The sequence below is a fragment of the Nerophis lumbriciformis genome, linkage group LG28 (genome assembly GCF_033978685.3).
Source record: "Nerophis lumbriciformis linkage group LG28, RoL_Nlum_v2.1, whole genome shotgun sequence".
NCBI lineage: Eukaryota > Metazoa > Chordata > Actinopteri > Syngnathiformes > Syngnathidae > Nerophis > Nerophis lumbriciformis.
This window is the reverse complement of record NC_084575.2, coordinates 31104931-31115834: the sequence shown is the minus strand read 5'-3', so window position 1 is coordinate 31115834 and position 10904 is coordinate 31104931.

Genomic DNA, 10904 nt, shown 5'->3' with positions numbered 1-10904 from the left:
TAATACCCAGATTCTTTACTGAGTCGCTTTGTGTAATTGTTTGGTTGTCAAATGTTAAGGTGGTATTATTAAATAAATGTCGGTGTTTAGCAGGACCGATAATCAGCATTTCCGTTTTCTTAGTGTTGAAAAAAAAATAAAGACAACTTCAGATTGTTTTCTTTGTCTTGCTTTGGCCAAAAATAGAACAAACACATTTCTGAAAATATTACAATAAAAATATAGGAAAAAATATTTTCCATTTATAAGCCGTAGATATATTGTTTTGAAATTAGTGATTTACACGGAAATATTTTGTAAATTTTTATTTACAGACCTTAATAGTTTCTAAACAGTGTCTGTACCACGGCAGTAAAACGAATGATCAAACAAAACAGAGGTCATCGTCATGGGCCCATTAGCTACAGAAGCTAGCTCTCAAGGTTCAAGGTTCAAGGTTCAACTTTATTGTCCCCGCGGGGAAATTTGTCTTGGGCACAGTGCATCATTGCTTTCTTAACATACCCAAAAACAACAGAACAAAAACACAAGCACAGACACAACCACAACCGTACAACTAACATTTAAACATCAGAACATGGAGCTTGATAGACATAGGTGGCACTTTGATGTAGGCATAAAATCTACAGTATGGAGATAAAGATAAAGTACCAATGTGCATTGCACTAGAGCTCATGGATAAAGTGCTGTGTGCTAAAGTGCTTAGTTCTAAAGTGCTATGTGCTAAAGTGCTATGTGCTAAAAAAGTGCTAACCTATGTATTAAAATTATATTGCACATTGTTGGTCAGCTTAATGGAGGCTGGGACAAATGATAATATAAGGCGGTTAGATTTGCATAGTGGGACCCGGAGTCTTCTCCCTGATGGCAGGGTTCCATATTCAGGAAAGAGTGGGTGTTGTGAGTTGGAAATAATTTTCTTAGCTTTTTTCCTAGCTGCCTGCTCATAGATGCTCTGTATAGGCTCATATTCTTTCCTCCCTACGATTTTCATTGCCGTTTTATGCATGCCGGCCAGTTTGCTTTTTAGCTTAACGGTTAGGTTGCCAAACCATGAGGTGATCCCATATCTAATGATGCTCTCTACAATGGCACGGTAGAAAATCATCATGATGTGGCTGCTTACGCCGTACAATCTTAATCTTCGCAAAAAATATAGCCTCTGTTGCAGTCTATTGCACAGTTTGTCAATATGTGTCTTCCAGCAGAGAAGATTATCAATATGAACCCCTAAATATTCATATGAGGATACCTGGGTGATTTCCTGATTTTTGATGACCACTGGATCATGGTCAGTCACTTTCCTCGGATCCAAAACCATTTCCTGTGTCTTGGTCACATTTAAAATAAGATGGTTAGTGTCACACCACCTAATAAATAGGTCTATCTCGTCTTGGTACACAGAGGGGTCCGTATCCTTGTGTAGAAGGCTTAGGAGCACGGTATCGTCCGCAAATTTCACCATATAATTGTTAGGGTGCACAGTCCTACAGTCTCTCCAATCAGCTAAACCAGCGGTGTCAAACTAATTTTAGCTCAGGGGCCGCATGGAGGAAAATATGTTCACACGCGGGCCGGACTATTGAAATCATGGCATTAAAACAAAAAAATAAAGACAACTTCGGCTTGTTTTATTTCTCTTACTTTGGCCAAAAATAGAACAAACACTGAAACGACTTGGTCGCATAGTGATGCGGGTGTGGTTCTCCCAAGGATGCAGACGGCTTCGGACACAGCTTGCAGGTAGGAAAATGATTTATTTTAAATATAAATCATATGATGGATAAACAAAAAACATGCATGTAGCACAAAAGGCAAAACAAAAGGACTAGCGTGGGAGCTAGCAGGAAAAAATAGCATAGCGTGAAAAGCTAGCAGAATCAAAATAGTCGTTAACAGTTGTATGGGAACAAACTACGAAGCCAGACAGAGTGAGGCCAGAGCAAAGACTAAATAGCCCTCTGATTAGTGCCCGGGCAACAGGTGCGCGTCCCGAACACTAACCAGAGGCAGGTGTGTACAATCTGCCGTCATGACAACAGAAACAAACTAAACTCAAGGTGCTGAAAACACGTGACACAAACATAAACAAACTATGATCCGGGCAGCGGATCGTAACAGTACCCCCCCCTTAAAGGACAGATTCCAGATGTCCCTTGACACTAAATAAAACTAGAACCCAAAAAACAAGAAATAGTTCGAGAGTCAAGGGAGGGTGGAGGGAGGATTTGGTGGTGGGTCGCCAGGCCACGTGTCCCCGAATCCACCGGGGAAGAGTCAGGTGGCGGCGGCGAGTGGAACGCCGCTGCCGCAGGAGAGGCGGGCGACCACGGAAAGGCCACATTCGTGGCTGCCGAGAAGGTGGGCGTGAGTGGCGCCAGAAGTTCAACAGCCGCAGAGTTCTAAGTCTATGTCTCGGGTGTCGCTGCTGTTTGCGCCACTGGCGTCCATAAACAAACCTCTGAGAGCGCCGCTTGCGCAGCCAGACCACTCGAGGTCGCTGAGACGACGATGAGGGCGAGGAAGGTGGCGGCGTCCTGGAAAAGCCCACCGGAGACGAGGAGAGAGCAGACGTCGCCGTGGAAGCAGGAGGAGTCGTCGTCGCCGTGGAGGCAGGAGGAGACGTCGTCGCCGTGGAGGCAGGAGGAGACGTCGTCGCCGTGGAGGCAGGAGGAGACGTCGTCGCCGTGGAGGCAGGTGCAGGTTCTGGTACCAGCCGTGGAGCAGGTGCAGGTTCTGGTACCAGCCGTGGAGCAGGTGCAGGTTCTGGTACCAGCCGTGGAGCAGGTGCAGGTTCTGGTACCAGCCGTGGAGCCGGCGCTGGTGTGGGTACCAGCCGTGGAGCCGGCGCTGGTGTGGGTACCAGCCGTGGAGCCGGCGCTGGTGTGGGTACCAGCCGTGGAGCCGGCGCTGGTGTGGGAACCAGCCTTGGAGCCGGGACAGGGGTTGGTCTTGGAGTCGGTGCTGGTGTGAGAACCAGCCTTGGAGCCAGCGCTGGTGTGAGAACCAGCCTTGGAGCCGGCGCTGGTGTGAGAACCAGCCTTGGAGCCGGCGCTGGTGTGAGAACCAGCCTTGGAGCCGGCGCTGGTGTGGGTACCAGCCGTGGAGCCGGCGCTGGTGTGGGAACCAGCCGAGGAACTTGGCATGGTGGAGCTTGGCGTGGTGGAGGTACTGGAGACGAAGCTTGGTGTGTCAGCCGAGGTGCAGGAACAGGTGCTAGCCGAGGTGCAGCTGGAGGTGGCCTAGCTGGCGGTTGTGGCTTAGCAGGACGAAGGACTGGTGGCGGTGGCCGTGCAGGAGGTTGCGGTTTAGCACGCCGGAAGACTGGTGGCGGTGGCCTTGCAGGAGGTTGTGGTTTAGCACGCCGAAAGACTGGTGGCGGTGGCCGTGCAGGGGGTTGCGGCTTAGCACGCCGAAAAACTGGTGGCAGTGGCCGTGCAGGAGGTTGCGGCTTAGCACGCCGAAAAACTGGTGGCGGTGGCCGTGCAGGAGGTTGCGGCTTAGCACGCCGAAGTTGTGCCACCGCACTAGCACAGTTCCCAGTACTAGCCCCCCCCTCAAGACGCGGATACCAGACGCGCTCTTTGCGGTTTGGAACTGTCTTCAAGGGTGGGTGGGGGGAGGTATGGAGAGGGGTATACTCTTCTTTAAATTGTCCAAATTGACTATTATCACTCCTCACTTGAGATTGGGTGGGAGCACAGGGGGAAAAAATATGTGCAGTGGGCGGAGCAATAGTCACTGGAGGTGGAGTCTGAAAATCAGAATGTGACTGACTAGACTTACACTTAATAAAAATGTCCTGATAATGTTTTATCTTGGAATAAAAGTCATTTGGAGGTGGCTGACTGAATGAAGCAGAAGATGGAAAAAAATTTTTTTGCTCAATGATGTCATCGGGAGTGGGCGGAGTTACCTCTTCGGGGGGCGCCAATGAAATGACGTCATTGTTGATGCTGTCCATGTGACTTACAGCCCAATCGGAGAACTTTTTGGCGAAGTGGTCGATGGGGTTGCCAAACATCTGAGGAGGGGGAGTTTGGGCTGAATGTAGCTTGCTTCGGTCCGGGGGAGGAGTTTGCAGGAGCGGCGCGTCTTGGCGGCGAGGGAAAGACCTCCTGGCCGGCTTCCGTCTTTGACGGCGCGCACGGTACTGCGGTGTAGCGGCGATGTCTTCCGACCAGAGGGAATCGATGGGGATAAGAGAGCCTCCAGGTCCCCACATGAGATTCGACCTCTCCTCCGTCGAATAGCGAAGCGTCTCGGCTTCCATCGCTCGCAACACCATGAGCGTACCTTCGTCCAACTCCTCGTTAGCCAGTGCGGGAGAATTGTTTTCTGCTGGCTTCGTACTGAAACGACTTGGTCGCATAGTGATGCGGGTGTGGTTCTCCCAAGGATGCAGATGGCTTCGGACACAGCTTGCAGGTAGGAAAATGATTTATTTTAAATATAAATCATATGATGGATAAACAAAAAACATGCATGTAGCACAAAAGGCAAAACAAAAGGACTAGCGTGGGAGCTAGCAGGAAAAAATAGCATAGCGTGAAAAGCTAGCAGAATCAAAATAGTCGTTAACAGTTGTATGGGAACAAACTACGAAGCCAGACAGAGTGAGGCCAGAGCAAAGACTAAATAGCCCTCTGATTAGTGCCCGGGCAACAGGTGCGCGTCCCGAACACTAACCAGAGGCAGGTGCGTACAATCTGCCGTCATGACAACAGAAACAAACTAAACTCAAGGTGCTGAAAACACGTGACACAAACATAAACAAACTATGATCCGGGCAGCGGATCGTAACAAACACATTCAGAAAATATTACAATAATAATATACCGGGAGCGGTAAAGTTTAGATCCATGGGAATGAATGTTTATAACTGAATAAATTTACATATGCATAAACATTTGTTTTCTTTTCTATAATTTTTTTTTATGAATTAAGTAACGTTTATGACAATGTTTTCCAAAACACCATATAGATTGTGAGATATAACAGGATAACATATTGCCAACCCTCCCCGATTTTCCGGGAGACTCCCGAAAACCTCCCGGGACAAATTTTCTCCCGAAAATCTCCCGAAATTCAGGCGGAGCTGGAGGCCACGCCCCCCCCCCAGCTCCATGCGGACCTGAGTGACGTGTCAACAGCCTGTTCACACGTCCGCTTTCCCACAACATAAACAGCTAATGATCGAGGGCGAGTTCTTGGTTTCTTATGTGTGTTTATTGTTAGGCAGTTTCATTAACGTCCTCCCAGCGCGGCAACAACACACAACAACAGCAGTCACGTTTCCGTCTACCGTCAAGCAGTTCGTCTGCCGTAAACAGCAATGTTGTGACACTTTTAAACAGGACAATACTGCATCTACTGTACATGCATATGTGACCCACCCATAATGTGTCACATTTTTGTGTTGATTTATTTATTTTATTTTGTGGTTTGAATTCGTTTTTGGAGCTGTCATTACACATTTATCAGTATTCACATTGGTCAGTAGGGGGCAGTAGGGCGTTTCTTCCCAATTGAATGCTATCACCTGCAGACCGGAAGTGTCTTGTCATTCTGATGAGAGCGACCAGTCTGTGAACAATTGAAACGTCCTGTGTGCTTTTTCCTCCTGTATAACAGGTTAGTTTTGGTGAATCAACTCACTGAATAATATCCATGTGATCTTTATAAGTTTAAGTACACATTCTGATGGTGGAGCCTAACTCTAAAGTGTTTGTGAGTTGTAGTTTGTATTTGTGAATGAATCCAGTGCACAGCTGCAGTAATCAATACAAAAAGGCGACGTGAGTGCGCAATGTTTATATAGGAACTTGTGATCCTAATTCAGACTCCCAAATTAGAGCTCCCGTTTTCTTATTGATTTTATAATGTATATTTGTATAATGTGTGTGTTCTGAAATAGTGACAGAGAATAGAACAAGGATGGACAATTCAACCCTTAACTCAACAATGAGTAGATGAGTGTTATGTGTGTGCAAATAAATGAACACTGAAATTCAAGTATTTATTTTATTTATTTATATATATATATATATATATATATATATATATATATATATATATATATATATATATATATATATATATATATATATATATATATGTATGTGTGGGAAAAAAAATCACAAGACTATTTCATCTCTACAGGCCTGTTTCATGAGGGGGGGTTCCCTCAATCATCAGGAGATTTTAATGGGAGCATTCACATACCATGGTTTATATATATATATATATATATATATATATATATACATAGCTAGAATTCATTGAAAGTCAAGTATTTCTTATATATATATATATATATATATATATATATATATATATATATATATATAAACCACGCCCCCAACCACGCCCCTGCCCCACCCCAGACCACGCCCCCTGCCCCCCACCCCCACCTCCCGAAATCGGAGGTCTCAAGGTTGGCAAGTATGCAGGATAATGCATACATTTATCATTTGTTTTCAAAACGCTTACAAAAAAGTGGGACCCCAAAAATTTACTCTGCGACCCCATTTTTATCCAAAAATACAACAAACACATTCTGAAAATATTACAATAAAAATATTGGAAAAAATACCGGCAGCGGTAAAGTTTAGATCCATGAAGGAAAGAAGAAAGTGAACGAATGTTTATAACTGAATACATTTACATATGCATAACAATGTATTTTCTTTTGTATTTTTTTAATATATAAATTAAGTAACGTTTTTGACAACTTTTTCCAAAACACAATATAGAATGTGAGATATAACAGGATAATACATACATTTATCATTTGTTTTCAAAACGCTTACAAAAAAGTGGGACCCCAAAAATTTACTGTGGAACCCCATTTTTATCCAAAAATACAACAAACACATTCTGAAAATATTACAATAAAATTATTGAAAAAAATATCGACAGTGGTAAAGTTTAGATCCATGAAGGAAAGAAGAAAGTGAATGAATGTTTATAACCGAACACATTTACATATGCATAAAAATGTGTTTTCTTATGTATTTTTAAAAAATGAATTAAACATGATAATGCATGCATTTATCATTTGTTTTCAAAAGGGTTATAAAAAAGTGGAACCCCAAAAATGTACTGTGGGACCCCATTTTTATGACTTGATGGGATAAGGTCCTTTTTGAAAAAAATAAATAAAATAAAATAAGATAAATAAATAAAAAACATTTTCTTGAATAAAAAAGAAAGTAAAACAATATAAAAACAGTTACATACAAAATAGTATCCATCCATCCATCTTCTTCCGCTTATCCGAGGTCGGGTCGCGGGGGCAGCAGCCTAAGCAGAGAAGCTCAGACCCGAGGCGTTCCCAGGCCAGCCGGGAGACATAGTCTTCCCAGCGTGTCCTGGGTCTTCCCCGTGGCCTCCTACCGGTCGGACATGCCCTATAAACACCTTCCTAGGCAGGCGTTCGGGTGGCATCCTGACCAGATGCCCGAACCACCAATAGTAATGAATGAAAATGGGTAAAATTAACTGTTAAAGGTTAGTAGCACACACAATCATGTGTGCTTCACGGACTGTATCCCTTGCAGACTGTATTGATATACATACTTGCCAACCTTGAGACCTCCGATTTCGGGAGGAGGGGGCTGGGGGCGTGGTCGGGGGTGGGGCGGGGCGTGGTTGGGGGCGTGGTTAAGAGGGGAGGAGTATATTGACAGCTATAATTCACCAAGTCAAGTATTTCATACATATACAGTATATATATATATATATATATATATATATATATATATATATATATATATATATATATATATATATATATATATATATATATATATATATATATATATATATATATATATATATATATACATATATATATATATATATATATATATATATATATATATATATATATATATATATATATATATCTACATCCTGAAAATATGCAAACAAAACTGTGTTTAGATAATTGATACTTCAAACTTGCATAAATAAATATTAAGGAATATAACATAATTTGGCTTCTGAGAGTTTCAAAATGTAATGAATAAAATGCTAAAGTTGTTGATAAACAAGCAATTATTTTAATAATTAAATATGGTCATTTTAAATGAATTATTATGATAATTTAAAATCAATTATTTCAAATATGTTTATTTTAATGTATAATTCTATGGCTGGATGTAATAAGGAGTCAGGACAAAATACAAATAAAAATACAATTAATTTTGATGTTTTTAGCAAAATATAGTAAACATGTATTAAGTTGTTTTTTTTTGTAAATTAATAAATATATTTATTTTTAGGTAAGATAAACATAATAATACAATTTATCTCTAGTCTGGATGATTTAGTTCTTGTCACCCTGTTGTCTTCCCGTCATGAAAAAAGGCTGTCCTCACTCAGGTCCGCATGGAGCTGGAGGGGGCGTGGCTTCCAGCTCCGGCTGAAAATCGGGAGATTTTCGGGAGAATTTTTGTCCCGGGAGGTTTTCGGGAGAGGCGCTGAATTTCGGGAGTCTCCCGGAAAATTCGGGAGGGTTGGCAAGTATGTTGATATATATTGTAAGAAACATAATATTAATAACAGAAGGAAACAACCATTTTGTGTAAATGAGTGTGAATGAGTGTAAATGGGGGAGGGAGTTTTTTTGGGTTGGTGCACTAATTAGGGCCCGCATGGCCCATTGTATAAGGACTCCCAAAGGGAGTCCTTATGCAATGGGACATAAGGACCTATTGTATTTGTAAGGTTTTATTATTCTTTATTCTTCCGCCGCCACATTAAACTGTAATTTGACCCACTTAACATGCTTCAAAACTCACCATATTTGACCCACACATCAGGACCTGCGAAAATTGCCTTTAAAAAAAAAACCGAACCACAAAACTCAAAATTGCGCTCTAGCGCCCCCTAGGAAAAAAAAAACTAGACTGCCTGTAACTCCCACTAGGAAGGTCGGAAAGACATGAAACAAAAACCTCTATGTAGGTCTGACTTACATCTACCTTTCATAATTGTATATCCTCGGGCAAAAATCAACAGGAAGTTGGCAATTCCCCCTTCAAGACAAAAAAGTACTAAAAAACAGTCACTTTTGCCTCTTTGAGCTGTAATTTGACCCCCTTAACATGCTTCAAAACTCACCAAACTGAACGCACACATCAGGACTGGCAAAAATTGTGATCTAATAAAAAAACCTAACCCCAAATTTAAAAATTGCGCTCTACCGCAATTTTTGAATAAAACGGAGAAAAAACTGCTCCTCGGAAGAAAAAAATGACAAAACTGCCTGTAACTCCCACTGGGAAGATCGGACAGACATGAAACAAAAACCTCTATGTAGGTCTCACTTAGACCTACATTTCATAAATTGACAACCCCCAGCAAAAATCAACAGGAAGTTTGCTATTCCCCCTTCAAAACAATTTTTTTGTAAAAACCGGTCACCTTCCTTCAAAAACAATCTCCTCTGAGCGCGTTTGTCGTTTTTCCTTCAAACTAACACAGGAGAGAGATTGAACCCTTGTGATTACAATGACAGAAGCGCTTTTTTTCTAACTGCTCCGGTTTTGATTTTATGACCCTTCAAAGACCCGCTGCGCTGATGCTGCTGCGCTGCTGTTTTTTTAAGATGGCTGCTTAAAAGCAGGAAGCACCAACGTGCCCACACAATGCAGACAAGGTAGGTACACTAGACAAAAGTCTTGGGACAGTTCAGACTAAAAGTAGACAAAAGTATTGGGGCACTTATGACTATCACTGGACAAAAGTATTGGGACATTTAGGACTAGCACCTGCCAAATACGCGGGCCCGACCAATGCTTCTTGCAGCTTTAATTGTAAGTGTATCTTATGTTTTTTTATGTTGATTTAATAATAAAAAATAAAGAAAAAAGGGTTACAAAAAAGTGGGATCCCAAAAATTTACTGTGGGACCCCATTTTTATGACTTAAAGGGATTTAAAAAATTCCTAGCGCCAACACTGATGGAGTATTGGTGCGTGCAAAACAGCAGCAGGCGGCTGTAGCCTGCGGGCCGGTTCAAATACTAATCAGATATCATCCCGGGGGCCATAGATAATTCATTCCTGGGCCGGATCTGGCCCACGGGCCTTGACTTTGACACCCTGGAATGAGACACTAACTTTGCCAGTCTTTCAAAACTACTTCGGTTCATTATTGAAAGCTAAAACATGGAGCGGAGTAAAAGTAGCGTTTCTTCTCTATAAATATACTCAAGTAAAAGTAAAAGTATGTTGCATTAAAACTACTCTTAGAAGTACAATTTATCCCAAAAGTTACTCAAGTAGATGTAACGGAGTAAATGTAGCGCGTTACTACCCACCTCTGATTACAACATATTTTTTTGTTTTTCTCAATTATAGCTTTTCCTAGCGTTTGACTTTTGTGGCTGTATGTAGAATCGGCACCACTGAGGTGGCAGCAGGTTGCATCAGCTCTGTACTCTTTATTGTCTCTTATGTCCTTTGTGGTATTTGATTGTTTCCATCTTGGTTTTCATAATTTTTGCCTTGTTCTTTGTGGACCTTTAGAGCTTGGACTGCAACTACAGAGTTGTGATGTACGCCTGAAAGAGAGGCAGCAGAAGGCCCAAGCAGTGGAGGATCCTATAGAAATGCAAATGTTATTATTATTATTATTATTATTATCCCAGTTTAGGCGCCTTTTTGAGGCCCTTTACATGCATGGAAACTCCCCAAATTTCGCAAAAGCATATATATATATATATATATATATATATATATATATATATATATATATGTCTTAATAAGGTTATCCAAAAAATAGTGCTCGATACCGTAGTAGAGCGCAATATATGTATGTGTGGGGAAAAAAATCACAAGACTATTTCATCTCTACAGGCCTGTTTCATGAGGGGGGGTACCCTCAATCGTCAG